The sequence below is a fragment of the Maylandia zebra genome, linkage group LG17 (assembly GCF_041146795.1).
Source record: "Maylandia zebra isolate NMK-2024a linkage group LG17, Mzebra_GT3a, whole genome shotgun sequence".
In the NCBI taxonomy this organism is placed as follows: domain Eukaryota; kingdom Metazoa; phylum Chordata; class Actinopteri; order Cichliformes; family Cichlidae; genus Maylandia; species Maylandia zebra.
Window position 1 is genome coordinate 11265817 of NC_135183.1, and position 20062 is coordinate 11285878.

The 20062-nt window shown below is 41.6% G+C and overlaps 2 long non-coding RNA genes across 2 annotated transcripts; both read right to left on the minus strand.

Annotated features, from left to right (window-relative positions):
• Window positions 1-9920: 9920 nt before the first annotated feature.
• Window positions 9921-10478, minus strand: LOC143413223 (uncharacterized). Its single transcript, XR_013093849.1, has 2 exons — window positions 10263-10478; window positions 9921-9968 (listed from the first exon to the last, which is right to left on the minus strand). It is a non-coding gene; the product is annotated as an uncharacterized LOC143413223 (long non-coding RNA).
• Window positions 10479-16498: 6020 nt separating this feature from the next.
• LOC143413218 (uncharacterized) lies at window positions 16499-17056 on the minus strand. The gene is made up of 2 exons (XR_013093843.1): window positions 16841-17056; window positions 16499-16546 (listed from the first exon to the last, which is right to left on the minus strand). It is a non-coding gene; the product is annotated as an uncharacterized LOC143413218 (long non-coding RNA).
• Between the last annotated feature and the right edge of the window lie 3006 nt (window positions 17057-20062).

The window sequence follows — 20062 nt, forward strand, 5'->3', positions numbered from 1 at the left end:
ACTTGGGAGGTAGAGGCAGTAAAGTACATATGTAACACAGTCACAGCATTGGGGGTAAAAACTCAGCTATGGAAACAAACTTCACTTCAACCCCTCACAACAGAACATACAGAATAAATATCAGGTTTCATATCCATCCACATTGAGAGTTAAGCAAGATAATAGGAAAAAGCAAAATGAGACTGATGTTTTTATTTGTTAGTTTTCTTTTTTGTGATTTTCAAATGCAAATGCATGTAGCCAAGTTCCTCTTGGTCTTTGGGGCATAGCGAATAATTGAGAACTGTGTATACTTTCATTCCCGCATTGCACATTAACAAGAAGGATGGCAGCTGATGCATTTGAAAAGAAATGTAATTGAGACTGGGTGCAGTGGACACTGAGATATTAATTTCTCAGAGGGCAAGGCCTGCTGTGGGGCATCAGATAAAATGTAATTAGGCCCACATTTCATTTCAGAGCTTCACCACTGCAAACAGAGACCTGAGGTGAACTCAGGTCACTGCTTTGATGTTAAGTAATATTGGATGCCAAATGATGTATCAATCATGCCTGTGGGCTATGTAAGTAGAATTTGCAATTATTATTCCCTGTTGTAGACTGTTTATAGGGATAAGTAAATGTTCTGACATCTTGTAGGCATATAAGCACAAACCATTATAAAAACGTTAACAAGGGAAAACTGAATGTCTTCATTGCAGTACTTGATCTTTATTGAGTTCTATTGATTTGAAAGTTCAACAAATTGTTGTGACTGGCCTTCATAAATGACCTTCATCAACTTTGAATAATTCTCAGTACTTCTTAGTCTTTTTATCTGGGCAGAGTAAGTAAAAGAATGAGTGAAAAGTTGAGCTTGATAGTTCATCAATTCAGCAACAGTCTAACACATCCTCGTTAGCTTTGTTTAATACCTCCTGCAACTCCCTGTTATGCATAGGATGCTCTTTAGAATCAGCTCTAGTAATACTGGTTGTCAACTGTATTGCTTCACAGACATAAACCACTGTTTCATCCCGACAGAGAATTTTTTAATCTTCTTCACTCACTCTGTACTTTTTCTGCACCAAAAAAGGGGAAATACCAAGGTTTCAGGGTAAAATGACGATACTGACCCCAGCACAAAATGATGAGTTGGTAGTGACAGACTAATCCTATAACCCGGTGCGTCAGGACACCCATGCCAAAGGACAAATTGTGCATGCATGCAGAGGCTGTAACAAAATGGCACTAATCGATGCCCCGGGGATGAGAACAGGCTGATCTACTCCCACGGAGCATACATGTCAATGGTGGTGCAAAAAAGAGTGAGATAATAACGTTTTGGACACTTATAGGAGAACTGAAAAAAGGAACTGAACTGAAAAACAAAATAACATCTCAAACAAAGAAGAAAAGAGAGAATATCTTCAGTTTTCAGATCGTATACCTAATATGAAGCAAATGAAATGAGGACGTATTAAAATGAAATGAAACCTTGTCATCAACGTGATCTGGCAGACACTTCTAATGGTCTCGATGGCCTTTCTGGTATTTAGGACTATAGCTTTCCAGGAAAAGTGTTTTCTTCAAACCTTTTAAGATGTTCTCACTAACGGAAGCAAGAGGAAACTTAAAGTATCTCCTGATCATGTTCACAAGCCAGGGAAGGATTGAGTTGGAAGGCTTGGCGCAGTGTCTACAGTAATGCAGATGCTGCACCAGCCTTCTGAGGTAAAAAGGGACTGTGTGCAAAGACAATCTACATTTACTGGTCAATCTACATTCCTACTCTCACCCCTGGCCACTAGCTATAGATAGAAAAACAAGTCTGCGGATACAAGGGGCACAAGTAGGCAAGGGTCTTATTTACTAAGGGTGTCTGGGCTCATCGGTCATTCAGGAGTGGCTAACCTCAAAGACGCTACTCATCCACTTTGAAAGAAGTCAGTTGAGGTAGTTATTGAAGCTGACTGGGAATTCTGCGGTGTTTTGGGCATTTTTTAACTTTGAGGAGTCCCTGGGGCAGAATGTCTGAGAGACAAGTATGTTTCTCTTAAAGTCTTTCAATACAGACCCTGACAAGTAGTGAAAAATGGATGAATGGATAGATGGATGTCTACTATTGTGTGAAAGCCTACCACAACCTTTCTCCAACCAAGCAGTTTTGGCACCAAAATGTCCAAAAGAGGATTGGTTAATGTATTTCTTAATCATAGTTGGAAAATTATTTTCACAAATGAGGAAACAAGAGTCCAGCTGCCTGCCACCTACTGGCAATATCTATGCAAGTGATATCAACTGATAAAAGCCATTCGGTGGGCTGATTACATTAAAATTTGGTCATTTCACCTCTTTTTTATCTCATCCTCTTTATCACTAGATCAGTCTGTCTGTCTAGGACATATGCGATAAAAATTCTATTGAAGATTTCCATTAAAATTGTTTCCAGAGCTCTGTCATATTGGCAGTTACCAGCCTGCACCACCTGTCCGAAATGTGTGAGGCCCTCTGTGCTTCAGAGACTTCGCAGTCTAAGCCAAAGTCAATTAGTTTTACCCTCAATGGCTGCTGTAAATGCTCCATAATCATTATATTCTCAGATCTTCATGCAAAATCCCTTAGCTCTTCAGAATCCATAGAGCCTTTACTCAAACGGAAACCCTGAATAACAATATGAGAAGGTCAACTGTTTCAGTAGTTAACATTTTTTGAATGTCTTACCTGAGGCATTGCTTGGATTTAGGTTCACTTTAAGGTGAGCAACACACTCTCAAATTCAGATAGACAGAAAAACACGTCTATAATATGGAGACATGGCAACGTGTAAATTGGTTTTATATTCTCCGGAAGAGTCAAGAGCAATGATAGCGCTACATTTCATTTTCAGTGTTATAAAGCTTCCTGCAGCTAAGTCAGTTATTTACAACATAAATATATAAGTATGTCCTTTAGATCTGATTTTCTCTTAAAATCTCTGACAAAACTGTAAAATGCAGTAAGGATGGATGTCAGACACGACATCCCTCTGTCAGTCTATGAATTTTAGCAAGCTAAAGTAGTCTTAGCTGATTTCTTAATATTGGCTGTGACACTTTGTTGCCCCACTGCTTCGCATAACGCATGTCTGGTGTTGAAGGAGATGTGGCTGTAGAAGTTATATAATGTGTTTCATTTGTTTTAAAGTCACACTTCTTATTTATTTACTACATTTTCTTGTAGATGGCAGTTCCCCTTTTGTGCTGCTGGCTGATGCCACAAGGAGCTTTCTTCCACCACTGTGCAGTGTAATGACATTAATCATAAGCAGCTGCCTACATGCCACAGTTAAAGTCAAAGAGCTCACCTATATACTTTCTGAACAACATTTCCATCCAATGACAAAATTGGCAAATCACCTCTTAATCCCAAAGCCATACATACTGTACTGATATAATGTATCTCGCACTTACGTGATAGCTTACATTGCACTTGCAAATTCAAAAAGCATTTTGTAAAGCGAGCAGACACATTAATCTAAATGCCACTACCAACCTCCCCCATTCCCTCTTTGCACACAAAACAATCTACAATCTGTTTCCCCCGTGGTGACTTCTCCTGACTTAAGCAGAACTAAAATCTTGCCAGAGTAATTTATTGCTTTCCTTCTTGTTGGGCGAATCTTCATTCTGCCAACAGAAAACCTCAGAAGCTCACATATCATTACGCACACAGAGATAGTGTAACCTGGCTGACAGGTCCTCAGGGTTAGACCTACATACACTGCATTATCTGTGCTGTTATGAGCTAATTCAAGGGGAAGCTTACCAACAGTGTGGACATTACCGCTCTATCCCTTGCATGGGTCACTAAGTTCACATGTGTTTGGTACATCTAGAAGACCAAAATGTCATCGCCCGCATTACGGGATGAATCACATAAGGACACCATGGATTATTATGGGCATGATAGCCACAACTGTACCGATATGTTGTGTATACGTGTATGCACACACATATATTTTGTAAACAAAAATGAAAAATATCTACAGAAAGGGGCTGATAAAATATTACAATGTAAGAAACACTTTCTTGTTTATCGGTTCAAGATGTCTGGCAATCTGCAAAGAATTCATCACAAATTACCAAAAGCAAAAAGGGCAGAATTTGAAAATACCCAGATTTGTTTCATGCAAACATAGAAAACAGCAATTCTAATATTATGCAAATTCCTCTAATATTATGCATTCCTCATAGAAGAAGCACAAACAGAAAGACTCTATGTACCAAAACTATAGAGGCAGCAGTCTACCACAGCAGACAGGACTTGGGACAGTCCAGCACATTGCAGCAGGATGTAACATGCAAACAGAGAAAATTCACACTGAAAAGCATACTAAAGTGGTTGGTGTGGTGTAGTCAGCAACACCTGTGCCTTGTATGGATCACAAGTTCTAGTGGGTCTTAGATCCTGTGGGATTTTAAGTTTCAGATAGGCAAACACTGCTAACAGACCAGTCATAGTGACAGGAGTTGTGATAGAGGTTTTATTTGCACCGGAGAGTGAAATCAAAAAGAATGTATGAGAAGAATATAAGGCTCTATATGGTCCCTGTGATAAAATAAGAATTGGAGGTATGATCCCAAACCTGAAAGTGACTGCAGGAGACTTGATACTTAATATTGGAAGTCCCTGTCTATAAAAGTCAAAGGAACAAATAACAGGAAGCCCAGAAGTCTTAGGGACAGAGCAAAGCAGCATGAAATCAAAATTGAAAAAATTGAGAGTAGAGTGTTCTACAATGTGCCAATTTATATACATGCATCAATTTCAGTAATGACCAGGATTCGACCAAGGGGAACACAAATATTAGCAGGTCAAAAACAAGCAGAACCGACAAGGGAATGAGCAAAATGAAACATTCAATGCTCAGGCTTTCTGTATGGGTTTCTTCTGAAAAAGAAAGAAAGAAAACAAAAGACATGGCAATTCAAATCAATGACAGGCAATGGAAGGAGAATGAATATGTTTTTGATAAAAAGGCAAAAGTCTTCTGTTGGAAAGTTTTGGGGACTGTGCTGGATAAATGTGTGTGATCTCTGGATAAATCCGACAGCTCAGGAGGAGCACAGGATTTAAACAGAGAGGGGTGCATTATTGCAATCTGTTCCAGTGAAACATGAAATCTGTGGGCAACAGCTGACATGTATGAAATGCAGATGAGATCACAAAACACTATTTACCTTCTGTAGAGTGTTTGAGGCTGCAGCTATTTAATAAAATGTTGCCACAGTTGCACAATTCAGACATGAATCTAACTCACTTCATATCTGTCTGCTATGTAACACATCTGAGAGAGAAAACTTTTAAGTAATAAAATTATATCTGGACTATTGAGAAAAGTACGGAAGAGGATTAGGGCCACTGGGAAAAAAAGAATTCTGAGAAAAAAGTCAGAATTCTGACTTTCTTAGAATTCTTTTTTTCCCCCAGTGGCCCTAATCCTCTTCCGTAGCAAAGACTCGCAGGTTGAAATGATCTTTTTGTAGAAACAACTGAAAGACTGAAATTGTAAACCAATCACTTGATGTAAAAAAGGAAATTGGCTGGATTCTTGTAATCTGTAATTGTGTTTTGCTCTCTTCAAAGCTCGACATTCAATTTGGTTTCCTCAAAATACCACATACTACTGAGGAACAGAAGTATGTGGGGCTCTAAACAAGGAGTGAGTGAAGGGTTACATGATGGAGCCAAAGTTTTGTCACAGCACTAACAGTGTTGAGTACGGAGCCCCTCTGATGACATGGTCCAAAAAAAAAATAAATTGTGGCCACAAAATACAACTTTGTGCCCTCCAAATTGTATAACGCACGAAATGCTAATTTGTGGGCACAAAACACTTGACCGATAACCGTGATCCTTCCCAGGCCCTTGCAGTTGGTTGACAATAAAATCTATCCCAGCGTTCAGGTCATACTTACGTCTGTAAAGCAACTGGGCTCTCAATATCCTGTTTAAATGTCTCTCCGTAATACTGGTTCCTTGAATTGCAGGCTTTTCAAAATGCATTTGTAGCTCATTCCCAGCCTAAAATAAAACTCAATCATACTGTCTCTGTCCATGGTGTATAGGTTTAGCCTACTCTTATGCTTATGTCTCTACGCAGCTGTCCAGGAATTGTATCAATATGATGTGCGCACGTTATCTATTTCGTTGCCACAAATGCGTAATTCGTTTCCAAGTTATACCCAATTCGTGCCCACAAATTTGCATTTCGTGCGCACGTTATACCTATTTCGAGGGTACGAAGTAGTATTTTGTGGCCACAATTTATTTATTTTTTGGACAATGTTATCAGAGGGGCTCCGTAGTTGAGCACCAACCTAAGTTGCTAGGATCTCCAGGGGAGGGATAATAAATAAATCAAACCAGCCACAGACATTATTCTCTCTGGCATTAAATTCAGAACAGTTTGCAATAAATTGCCTGCTACAAACCTTTGTAAATCACATTTGAATTTTTATGATTCATTTAAATATACTCCTCCCAATTTTAGCGCTCTGTAAGGGAAATACCTATGAATCCGTGGGCAATAACAGCAGTAGTACAAATAACTCTGTTTATGTGTTTCACTTCCAAGACTGACACCTCAATAGTAAATACTGACCATAAATTTTCAAAACCTACAGAGTATTCTGGGCTAGATCACACACACACACACACACACACACACACACACACACACACACACACACACACACACATTTGGGTCACACAGTTAAGTACTTTATTTCCAAATTCAGTGGATTTTAAATCAAACAATCAAGATGTGATTGAAGTGCAGACTTGTAGCTTTCATACAGTGAGCCTGGCTCCATTGCCAGCCATACGTTTCCATGCCAGTGTTTCTACCTTGTTTCACAGACGATGTGATATGTTTCAAATCATCAGTTCTTTATTTCTGCCTCCATTTTTTTTCTCTTCTCATCATTCTGGTAGTTCATCTTGATTTTTATTCTTTTGCTGTCCAACAATTTTTTTTCAGAAGCGAATGTGCTTCTTTATTTGCTTTCTGTCAGATGTGGCTTTCTTGGACTTGAGTGTAACCAATAGTTTGCACCTTTTTGGAAACTGCATTTCCATTCATGAAGGAGTTTCTTGATTTAAAACTGACAATGATATGTGATGCTTCAACGACAGTATTATATTGGCAAGATATTAGAATTTATTTTTTTTAACAAAGGAAAGGCATGATCCGTGATCATCCACTTGAGCTTCTTTCCATTGTCTTGCAGGCCTTTTGGTATTGCTGAGATGGTCAGTGAATTCTGTCTTTTTAACAATGAACCAGGTTGTTTACTTGGCCATTCCCAAAGTTTTTATTTCTCTAAAACCTTTATTTTGTTTTCTTAGCCTAACCATTGCTTCTCTCCCTATATTCTTTATATTGAGAGTTTCAGTGAAAAGCAAACAAATTCAAGTTCAAAATTTGGAATCACCTCCAGATCTTTTATTTACTTAACAAGAGAGCAGCGCTCAGCTGACAATGAAACTGCTTGCCAGTCAGTTGTCCAATTCCTGCTGAGCCACTGAAAATGGAGGACTGTGTATAAAAATGATAAACCCCTTGAATCAAATCTAAAATTCAGTGCATTCATTACATTTTGATTTTTTTGTTTAAAATCAGCTGTTATGTTTGTTGATGCCCAAATACTCTTGAAACTAACTGCATATATGTAAAATTCAGATGCTAAGTTTGTAACCTCCCATTACCAAAACAGAAAAGAACTGCAGTCAGTTCATTCTCTTTTTCTACACTTTCGCCGACTTGATGACTGCAACTTTGATATTGTCCTAACCTTAACTATAAAGTGGCTGGTACAGAATCAGATCTGTTAATTTTTCAGTTTATTCTTTTTTTCTTTCTAAATATCAACTCAATGGTCAACATTACCATGCAATACACTTCGTTGTATGTTATGCTACATGTCTTTTGCAAATGTATATTAAAATACATCCCAGTGGTCTAAATGTCTGAGTCTATTCCTGAAACTCACCGTACATGGTACTTTGATAAAGTTTAATGCCACAGAGGATAATGTAGTTTTTACAGAAAGAAACCGATGCTAGCATGATTGCAAAAGCAGCTGTTGTCTCTTTGATTGATTATTGGCCCAAACTTCCAAAGCTTTGCAGATAAAATGCATCTCAAATACTGATTTTAAATTCCTTAGCCGCTATTGTTGGCCTAATCAGATACAAATAAATGCGTAAATAAAAATACCTCTATTTCTTACCTCGTGCTATCATTACTGAGCAACAGGAAATTGTAAAAATTCAGTGCTTCAATCATTTTTCTTATAGCTTCTGTTTCTGTGAGAAAAGTACACCCTGTGCTGGAGGTTGTTCTTTCAGATGGCTGCTACATTTTCTGTTAGATCATGGAAAAAGAGCTTTATTGCTGCAAGCTGGTGTCACACTACACACAGAGACTTGGATTAAAAGGTCACTATCTCCTGTTGCAATTCCACCGTTCAGTTGCAAGAGCCAATAGAGACCTGGAGTTTTGTGTCCAAGTGTGTCAGACACAGGGAGGGTCAGAAAGACGAGACAACCATCTTTCTTGTTGCTATGATTACTAACAATTGATTTCAGAGATAGAAACAAATAGAGAAAGAGGAATTGCAGTGAAATGCCACAGTGTAATCCAGCTTTTTAATAATAGCTACACAGCAATATGGATTCTCTTGTCTGAATTTTTTATTGGTAATATCAGGCACGGAGAATATAAAACAATGATAACAATAGATTGGACGTGATATGGGGAGAAATGCCTGCTGCACATTATTTTTAATGGAGTTTACTCTAGTTACGATTCTTCTTGCACAATAAGCAATTTTTGCCCAGTCAATAAAAGCCGTACTAAATTGTTTACTTCCCTTGCAGGTAAATCATTTAAAAATTGGTTTGATATTAAGGCATATCCCTGAGAGTATGTACCCTCTGGATCTGGGGGATTACAAAGCAAACTGTTGCAACCTTTCTGAACTTCATAAGGACCCCTATACTCTTTCTAATTAGGCCTTCCTCCCTCCAGGAAACAAGATAATGGCCAGGTGTGAATGAAATTTGAAGGTGGATTGTTGCCCTGGGTATGTGTCTGGTGCAGTATGCATTAGGTGAACCAAAAAAGTTCATTGTTAACGCTACAGAGTCAGTGAGCGTAAGTAATGTTATTAAAGCATAATCTCAGTTCTGCCCTCAGCTTCCAAGGTGTGTGCAAAAAAGGAATTTCCCTTTTGTAGACTAAGTGTACTTGTGTAATGTGATTTTCTGGTTGTATTCTGTCTTTTCCCATTAAAATGAAACTAAAATAGAAGAAACAGACTGTTCATGTTTTTGTAAGTATTTAAACTTGCAAATTCGGCATGAGGTTAAATAATTATTTCTCCCACCGTAGTATTTGACAGTGTTGACTACTAAGAGTCTTTAATGGAAGCCATATTTACCCTGGCTTTCAGTATATTTTAGAAATGGTTTTAGGAATTTATTGATTACTTTAAAAATGTGGCCTTACTTCCTTTTAGTTGCATACCGTATGCAAGAGGAACTTTGAAATCCCTGATAAGATATTATTTATTTGGTCCAGAGCCCAAGCTAAAAACCAAAGGGGATAGAACACTTGCAGTCAGTGACCCAAGGGCTTGATTTCCTCTGCCTGAAGAAATCAGAGAAACTGAATCACTGAGTTATTTTAAGTCACATCTTAAAAAATCCTCTTATGGGAAAGCCTTTCAAGTCTTAATTTCCTTTCAACTGTCTTATTTCCTTAAGAATGTCTATAACTTTTATTAGGATTTGTCAGCCGATTACTTTTCTTCTGCCCTCAGCTGAATGTCTCTATCCAGCTTATGCAGTGAGCTAAACATAAAATGGCTTCAGTAAACACTCAGGAGACCGCGTGCCATTCTTCGGAGCTTTACTGATCCTTATTTTCCTTTTTTGTAAAACTGTAATAACAGAAACAGAATACAGTGTATTCACTCTCCATACAAATACACAAAGATTACATTAAATATTGTTGACTTATGTAAACAGTCACTACACAATCAAGAGATACAGAGATGGTAAGAGATACAGCTAACACCACATGCTGGTATGCTTCATGTTAGCAGGCTAAACAAAGGGCTAACAGCTAGCTTGTGCTAGTAATGTAACAAACTCGCTAAACACACAAGAAGCTCATTACTTTGCTGAACAAGGTACTAATAAGTGGGAACAATAAACCGTTTTGCCACACTTACAGATTATGCCTTTTCAAGGGCGTCAGATGCAGGAATTTACAGAGACACAGCCAAATGGACCTTCCCTGTCGAGCGCTGGGAGAAAACCACTGCTTGCGCTCTAACATGGTGCTACCCTGTCAACCCACTAGATGGCAGGCTTTGCCCAGACAAGATCAGGAATAAACATATTTTCTGACATGTTGCAACAGTTAATTACAGAACGAATGATTATGACCCGCCATATAACAACTTATAAAAAACATGCCTTAGAAATAACAGGAGGGACAGAATACTCCCCGCCTGACGTCTGCAGGACGTCACACCAACTAAAGCTGAATCCCACTATTACAAAGGATATTAAGAGTCTTTCAGACTTAGCTCTTAGGTACCAACAAGACGACTTCACTGATGGGTCTCAGGTACACTCTACATTCGCCACTGCGGATGATCTTGACTTCAATCTTCCTTACTCTGCCATCTTGACTGGGGAAGGTCTTTGTGACTAGCCCTAGTGGCCAGTCAATCCTGTTTTCTTGTCCCTCTTTGAGCAGGACCACATCTCCAATTTGTAGATTGGGCTTTGATGCCCTCCACTTGCGACGACCCTGTAGTCCGCTGAGGTACTCTCTCCTCCATCGTCCCCAGAAGATGTTGGCTAGGTACTGTACACGTCTCCATTGCGCTCTAAACAGGTCCTGATCGTGGAACTGACCTGGTGGTACTGGGGGCGCACCAACCTTTTGTGTGAGTAGCATGGCAGGAGTGAGAATCTCAGGATGCTCTGAGTCAGCAGAAACTGTGGTAAGTGGCCTTGAGTTGACTATTGCAGTGACCTCCGACATGAATGTCACTAACACCTCATGTGTGAGCTTTGCATTTCCGTGCTGCAGCAGCATTACGTCAAGGATCCGCCGACTGACGCCAATCATGCGCTCCCAAGATCCAGCCATGTGCGATGCATGTGGAGGGTTAAATTGCCACTCACAGCTTCTGTCTCCAAGATACTTGTTGATTTTGTCGTTATGACAACCCTTCTTGTCGATTTGGAGTTCTCTGCAAGCACTCACAAAGTTTGTGCCGCAGTCGGATCTGAGTAGTTTAACAGCACCTCGCATGGCAACGAAACGGCGCAGAGCATTAATGAAAGATGAAGTGTCCATTGCTTCTATCACTTCGATATGTATGGCACGAGTGCTCATACACGTAAAGATCACTGCCCATCTCTTGGCCTCTGCTTGACCTCCTCGTGTCTTTCTGACTGTAACAGGCCACGGACCAAAAACATCTAGGCCCACACACGTTAAAGGAGGGTCTGTACACATTCTGTCTTCTGGTAGATCTGACATGATCTGCTCTTGTTGCTTGCCCCTTAATCTGCGGCATATGACACAGTTGAAGATGACACTACCGACGGCTCTTTTCCCACCCACAATCCAAAAACCTGCAGCTCTGATTGCACCTTCGGTGAAGTGTCTGCCCTGATGACATACTTGTGCGTGAAAGTGTCTGATTATGAGCTGGGTTATGTGGTGTTTACTGGGAATGAGCATGGGGTGTGTCTCATCTGTTGACAGTTGAGCTCTTGCGAGCCGGCCACCGACCCTAAGGACTGCATCAGCGTCTATGTAAGGACTCAGCTTGCTAAGTGGACTTTGTGTGCGAATGGACTCACTCTGCTCCATGCGCTTGATGTCATCCGCATACACCTCTTTTTGAACTGCATGAATGATAGTAACCTTGGCCTGCTGGAGCTGTTCTTCTGTAGCATAGTTGTTGCACTTGTGCCATCCACGACATGTGCTCTCTGTTTCACCTTTAAACGACTCGGCAATGTGCAGCAGTCTGGCAATAGTTTTTAGCAGACGACTCCAATTTGAGAATCTCTCAAACCTTGTGGTCCCGAGCTCTTTTTTTGACAGAAAGGTGGCACAGGATACGATATCTGGGCGCAGCTCAGTGTCGTTTTCAGGGCAAACAAGGTCAAAAGGTTCTTTCTGTATTTGTCGTTGGCCTGAATCTGTAAGGAAGGCAGGTCCGCTAAGCCATGTAGAGTGAGACAGATGCTCAGCGGGCAGTGCTCGTGTGGCATGGTCAGCTGGGTTTAGCTGTGTGGGTACATAATGCCATTGGTGGGTCTGGGTAGAACGCCTAATGCGCTCCACACGGTTATGCACATACACATAAAAGCGTCTTTTTTCATTGAAAATATATCCAAGGACCACCTTCGAGTCGGTGTAGAAGTTCACCTCATCGATAGTAGTGTGAAGCTCCTGCTGGACCATTTCCGCCACTTCTACAGCCAGCACAGCAGCACAAAGTTCCAGTCTTGGAATTGTGATGTCTGGTTTTGGAGCCAGCCTGGCCTTTCCAAGAAGAAACCCAACTTCACTGAGCCCATTGCCTGCTGTGAGTTTCAGGTAAGCGACGGCTCCAACAGCTTTTGTGGATGCATCACAAAAAACATGCATTTCTTTTCTCTGAGATTCAGATAGTGAGATGGATGTATACATGCGGGAGATCTTGAGCTGTTGTAAGTGCTTTAGGGAATCTTTCCATTGTTGCCACTTGTCCTGTTTCTCCCTCGGCAGCGGTGCATCCCATTCGCTAATGTCCATAGAGATCTCTCTCAGAATGGAGCGGCCTTCGATGCTGACTGGCACAGCGAAGCCGAGTGGGTCATACAAACTGTTGATGACTGACAATACACCACGTTTGGTGAAAGGCCTGTCATTGATTTCAACTTGAAATGACGATTGGTCTGTCGACAGGTCCCAGCCTAACCCAAGGCTGCGTTGCATGAGTGGGGCGTGTTGTCCACGTTGGAGTTCCTGCGGGCCTGTGGCTAGATCTTCACTTGGGAAGGCACTGACGACTACAGGGCTGTTGGATGAGATCTTGTGAAGGCGGATGTTAGACTGAGCCAGCATCCTTTGTGTTCTGTGAAGGACGTCAATCGCCTGGGTCTCAGAGGGAAATGACTTTAGCCCATCATCTACATAAAAATGGCGCTCAATAAATTCCCTTACATCACTGCCATATTCTTTCTCTCCTTCCACAGCAGTCTTCTTGAGTCCATAGATGGCAACTGAGGGGGACGGGCAATTCCCAAAAACATGGACTGTCATGTGAAACTCGTCCACTTCTCCATTGAGGTCGTGATCGCGGAACCACAGGAAACGCAGATAATCACGATGGTCCTCTCTGACCGTGAAGTTGTGAAACATCTGCTCCACGTCAGCCATCACAGCATGTGGGTCACCTCGGAATCTGAGAAGCACGCCCACAAGGCTGTTATTGAGATCTGGGCCTTTACACAGTACTTGATTCAGAGACACATTTTCGAACTGGGCGCTTGAATCGAAGACTATTCTGATTTTTGCTGGCTTTTGGGGGTGGTAAACACCAAAGTGTGGGAGATACCAGCATTCTTGGTGGGGTTTGAGAGGGGGTGCCCTTTCTGCATGACCTTTGTCGAAGATCCTTTTCATAAACTCCACATAATGATCTTTCATCTCCGTCTTTCTCTTTAATGTCTTCCGTAGGGACATGAGGCGGTTGAGAGCCTGCTCTCTGTTGTTGGGTAAGCGACGTCGGGGATGACGAAAGGGCAGGGGGGCGACCCAGTTATTTGCATCATCTTTAGCAAACTCTTTGTGCATAATGTTCAGAAACGTCTTATCTTCTGCAGAGAGTGCCATTTTGTCATCATCAGTAGTTTGTTGAAAGATGTGTTTGCCCAGTTCATCTTTGACCTGTGTGCTCTCAAAAAGGGGGCATTCTTCTGTGATCTTCACTTTTGTGTAGATTCTGTTGCCACAGGGAGAGAGAAAACTGGGGCGGCCATTATCCAGTATGTTAGTCTTGTAGGAGTTCAATGTGGGTCTGTGAGCTCCCGAGAGGCAAACATCCCCAACAATTACCCATCCAAGATCAAGCTTTTGGGCATAAGGTGCTTCATTGGGCCCATTTGCCTGGCGTCGAACCTTGTGAGCCTGAATTACATCACGGCCTAAGAGGAGGAGAATATCTGCCTCTGGATCAAGAGGGGGTATTTGTGCAGCTATGTGAGCTAGGTGATGATGAGCAGCTGCAGCTTCTGGGGTGGGTATCTCACTCCTGTTGTCAGGAATCTGATTACACTCTGTCAGTGTTGGTAGTGGTATGGACACTTTTCCGTCCACACCCTCAATGACAAAGCCGTGAGCTCTACGGCCTGTTTTGTTCGTTGTGCCAGAGCATGTTTTCATTGTGTATGGAAAGGCTTCACCATGTACATTAAACATGTCAAAAAAGGGAGAACGAGCCAGTGACACATTACTTTGGTCGTCTAAAATTGCGTACATTTTCGTTTTCATTTGAGGGGCTGTGCTGTGATATACTTTCACCATGCAAATTTTAGAACAAGACCGTCCTTGTTGTCCCTGTCCACATACCTCAGTGCAGTTAGATGTAGTCACTGTGGAGCTCGGGATGTCTGGCTCCCCGCCGTGTGCCTCTGGTGTAGAATCAAAGCTCCCACTTCTCCAAGGGGGTGGCCCGGCATGCATGGCGGAGATGTGGGTATCGCTTTTGCACTCCAGACAACGAATATCAGCTTTACAGTCTTTGGCCCTGTGTTCTGTTGATGAGAGACACTTGTAACAGATCGAAAGCCCTTTGAGCAGACTTTTCCGCTCATCCAGTGTTTTCATCCTAAACCCTCTACATTTTGCAAGTGAATGGGGCTTCATGTGTACTAGACACCGTTTGTCGGGATCAAGAGAGTGAGTGTTAGATTTGTTGCTGGGTGTGCCAACCTGTGTTTTGTTTGCTGTTAGCGGGGCTCTAAAATGTGATTGTCTCACCAGCGGCCTTTCTATCCTCATGTGCCCAGTGCTGTAATTTTGTAGGATAAAGCTGGGGTCAGTTTTCATTTCAGCATTGCTATTTACGAACTGGACAAAGTAGGAGAAAGGCGGATAGTGCACTCTGTGTTCTTTCTTATACTTGGACCCCTGTTTGATCCATGACTCTTGCAGGGTATGTGGGAGTTTTTCCACAATTGGGTTTATGCCTCTTGGAGTGTCAAGAAAGCTGAGGCCTGGCAGATATCCTTCGTTTTTTGCTGCTTCAAGTTCCAGGAGGAGATCTGCAAGTTCCTGTAGAAGGTGATTGTCTCTCGGAGTAACTCTGGGAAAGCTCTCTAGGCGTTTGAACAGAGAAGCTTCAATAACTTCTGATGAGCCATAAATCCTGTCTAGCCTTTGCCATAAACGCTGAAGACCTGTTTCTGGATTGTTAACATGGACAGCCCTGATTCTCAGAGCATGCTGGAGAGACTCCCCACTAAGCCACTTAGTGAGCAGATCGAGTTCTTCACTGCACTTTAGGTTTAAATCTTCAGTGGCATTGTGAAACGTAGATCTCCATGCTAGATAAGTCTCTGGCTTGTTATCAAACACTGTCAGTCCTGCTGTCAGTAGGTCACGACGCGAGAGGAGGGCAGCGAGGTCTGATACATCTGCTTGTCGTTGTGGTTTGGCTGCTCCAACATAGTTGGACCAATGGGGAGGTGGAAGTTTGGGCTGCCAAACAGGTGGAGAACTGGGGGGGTACCCACGCGCAGCTGCTGCTGATATGTCCGGCCCTGTAGTGTGGGTGTTGTCTAAGTCACATTTTTGCTCTCTACTGTGTTTTGACTCACCTTCCATATTAGTGTTATTGTGGAAGTGGGTATCTACATACTCTTGAGTGCGGCTGACAGCCGCAGCTATTGTGGCAGGAATGTCTGGTGGCTTCACAGACTCTGCTTGGTCCAGAACTGCAGCCTCTAGGACCCTTGCAGCTGCAAGTGCTGCTTCTGCTTCTCCCTCCTGCTTCAGAGCATTTAGCGCTGCCTCCATCCGGGCCTTTTCGACCTCCATGTCTATTTGGCGTTTGGCATATTCTGCTCTTGCTCGAGCAGCTTCGGCTTCAGCTCGTGCTCGTGCTGCAGCAAGGCTTGCTGCTGAGCTGTTTGACCGGCGTGAAGCTGCTGAGCTGTTTGACCGGCGTGAAGCTGCTGATCTGCATTCCGACCTGACTTCCAGCTGAGAAAGCTGCGAGGTGTCCCCGTGGTTGGACATGATTGCTGTCACTGGAGTGTCTCAGGATCCTTTTGTCCACTTGATGCGTGGACAATCTTTTTACTCTTCTGCCCTCAGCTGAATGTCTCTATCCAGCTTATGCAGTGAGCTAAACATAAAATGGCTTCAGTAAACACTCAGGAGACCGCGTGCCATTCTTCGGAGCTTTACTGATCCTTATTTTCCTTTTTTGTAAAACTGTAATAACAGAAACAGAATACAGTGTATTCACTCTCCATACAAATACACAAAGATTACATTAAATATTGTTGACTTATGTAAACAGTCACTACACAATCAAGAGATACAGAGATGGTAAGAGATACAGCTAACACCACATGCTGGTATGCTTCATGTTAGCAGGCTAAACAAAGGGCTAACAGCTAGCTTGTGCTAGTAATGTAACAAACTCGCTAAACACACAAGAAGCTCATTACTTTGCTGAACAAGGTACTAATAAGTGGGAACAATAAACCGTTTTGCCACACTTACAGATTATGCCTTTTCAAGGGCGTCAGATGCAGGAATTTACAGAGACACAGCCAAATGGACCTTCCCTGTCGAGCGCTGGGAGAAAACCACTGCTTGCGCTCTAACATGGTGCTACCCTGTCAACCCACTAGATGGCAGGCTTTGCCCAGACAAGATCAGGAATAAACATATTTTCTGACATGTTGCAACAGTTAATTACAGAACGAATGATTATGACCCGCCATATAACAACTTATAAAAAACATGCCTTAGAAATAACAGGAGGGACAGAATAACTTTTATGACTTGAATGCTTCATTTCCGTGTTCCTGTGAGCACTGTATAAATAAAATATAATTATTACTACAGTTGTAAGTTCACTGTTGATGGACTTTCTTGTCCACGATGCAATGCACACCAGGGGAGAAAAAAAAGGAGCTAACTGAGGATGGTGATAAAACAGATCCTACACTGCTGGAGAGAAACAAAAGCAATGTTAAATAGTATATAGCTTTGGAAAAACATTATTTGGAGGTTAAGTTGTCATCTATTCTTTGATTAAATTTCATTTTGATGAAGTTGCACATGCTAAAATTACCCACACTACCCACCCGCTCCTCTTCTTATACAACCCCAGACACAACACACACAGATTGCCTCGGGCAGTCTACACACGATCACCGGCAGGATCGCTTTGTACTGCTTTCCAACAGAGCGAGTGATAATGCTGCTGCAGCACTACCTTGAGCATTGAGCACTGCTTTCATTTTACAGTTCTATTTGAATCTCAACCTGGTTAAGATTGCAGCTGAACAGCAGGCTTAAATATAGAGGCTGCATGTGCGAATTTCCAGATATTGGTTACCAGCCTGGTCTTCAAATAGTCACTTTCCTGTAATTACTTTACCTGTACTTGTTCAGCTAGGCTCCTGAACTCACTCACCTAGAGCCTTATATCTTATCACCAATAATAACGATCAACAGGAACTCACTGTTGGACATCCATGGTTAGCTGTAAATGTATGTGCATGTACAAGTGGTAACTTCCACTTGTTTTTACAATAATGAGCATGCTCTTAGCACCTCTGGTTCACACCTATATAAAAATAAATCTGTAAACATTCAGCTTCACCCAACAGAGTTTTTTAAGGTACTTATGAAACCTATCATGTTTACTGTAGGATCCACAGTTTCTTTAATAACAGTTCAACTGAGGCTTGAGAATTCAGTCTGTGTTTGAACTTTCATTATGGTCAGTAAGTGAAGCAGTGAGCTGTTCCAGCCCTGAGAGGACGTATATCCAAAAAAAAGTTGCTCTTCAGAAGGTTTATGTTATGCTTCAAAAAGAAAAACTGACATTCTTCAAAAAGAATGTAAGGCGCATTCTGCATCCTGCGATAAGCAAGTGGCTGCATGCACAACTAAAGAGAAATTAATGCACAGGAGGTGTTTTATGCTTCCACACACCGCTGTTCTGTTTGCTTCTTGCACCTGACAGATTCTGCATTTCTGCTTCTTTTTTTTTCTCCTGAAGCCTTTCTGAAATCATTCTTGCTAAAGGATTGGTGTTGCTAAAGGATGTTTTTCACAGGGAGACATGGTGCATTACCATAGCCAGCCTCAGTTTACGGCTTACAGAATAAATATCCCCCCCAATATCAATAAACTACCCGGTGAATGAGGAATGCTGAAACGATTTAGAGGAGGTGCGCGGGGAAATTCCTGACTATCAAGATGTATGTTTTCACCCTCAATGTGCATTTGTGTTGTTAGCTGTTCGTTAATAACAAACAGAGCTTGGGAAGTCAGTCATCAGTCTTATCAGGCCGGCCTTCTCTCATAACCCCATCATTCCAAAACTTACAGTAGTTGCCCTCCTCGATGACCCGTAACTCCTGACTAAATCAACCCCATGTGGGAAAACACAATGAGCACATGAATCATAGTGGTGCATTAAAAAGATTTATCCTCTAGTGGAAGGATATACAGTGCACCACCACAATATATTAATTTTGTGAATTATTAATTTTGAAGAACACGCTCCCAACTATACATATGGAAAACTGCAATATCTGTTATGGCATTTCAGTGCTGTGATTTATAAAGCGCACGCTCTGCCAGGATTATTGCTTCAGTGTGTTCAACACTGCAGGGACCTCTAAAAATAAATGAGCAAACAGACTGTAGGAAGTGTCACTGGGTGGTTATTTAATCAGCATTCCTGCATTATGATAGTATAGGTTTCACCGTTAGTTTATCTGTTATTGCTACATAAACCTGACTGACACTTTAATATTATTTGAGGTAAACTGTGTCTGCTGGTATTTATTACATGATACTGTCACGTTTAATTGTTAGCATAGTGATGGAGACATAGGAAGAATCTGCTGACAGCAGATCCTCTCATTAACAAAAATGTTTTTGTTTTTTTTTAAATCTGCATTATTTTCAATAATTGCTGTGAACCACAAAAAAAAAAAATGCACCTTTTCCCCATTCAATAAGAAAAAGAAAAAGAGGGAAAATATAACTAGAAAAGGACAGGAAGTAATGTAAAAAAAATGGGACAAAACTAACAAGAACAGAAGGAAACAAGGAGATGAGGAGGAGGAAGTGAAGAAGCTATAGAGAGAGCAAAAAATAACAGTAAGTGAAAAGAGGATAAAGAAAACAAAAGATGAGAGGGAAAAGAAAGTGAAAAGGGCAAAATGATGGATGATTGATGGGCAGGAAAAAGCAAATGAGTAGAAGAGGGTGGAGGACAAGCTACTGTAAAAGAGGACAAAGCAGGACAAGGAGAAGAAGAAGGAGGCAATGGGATTGAGGAGGGAGAAGTAATTAAGGATGAGAAGGAAACAATGAGGAGATGAAGGCAGTAGGAGCAGGAATGGGGAAAAATAAGACAAAGACGAGGAGAAGCTGGAGGACAAATAGTTCCAGAAATGTTGTAGACACTTGCTGCGACACGTGAAGTCAAATCTAAAGTGTAAAAAAACAAAAATTCTTTTTTGTGTGTGTGCGCGTGGCCGTGTGTGCCTGTGTGCATTTCTGTGCATAAGGTGGCATTAATAGCCCTTTTAAAATCCCGCGTTCGGAATCCTTTCATCTGCACTAAGCCCTTTTCTCTTTAGAAGAGCGGATTACGTCCACGTATGGTGGAGTCAAGTTTTCTTCTATATGGAAGCACGATAATCTTTCACCTCCAACTTCATGATTCCCCAGACATGAAAAAAAAGAAAAGGG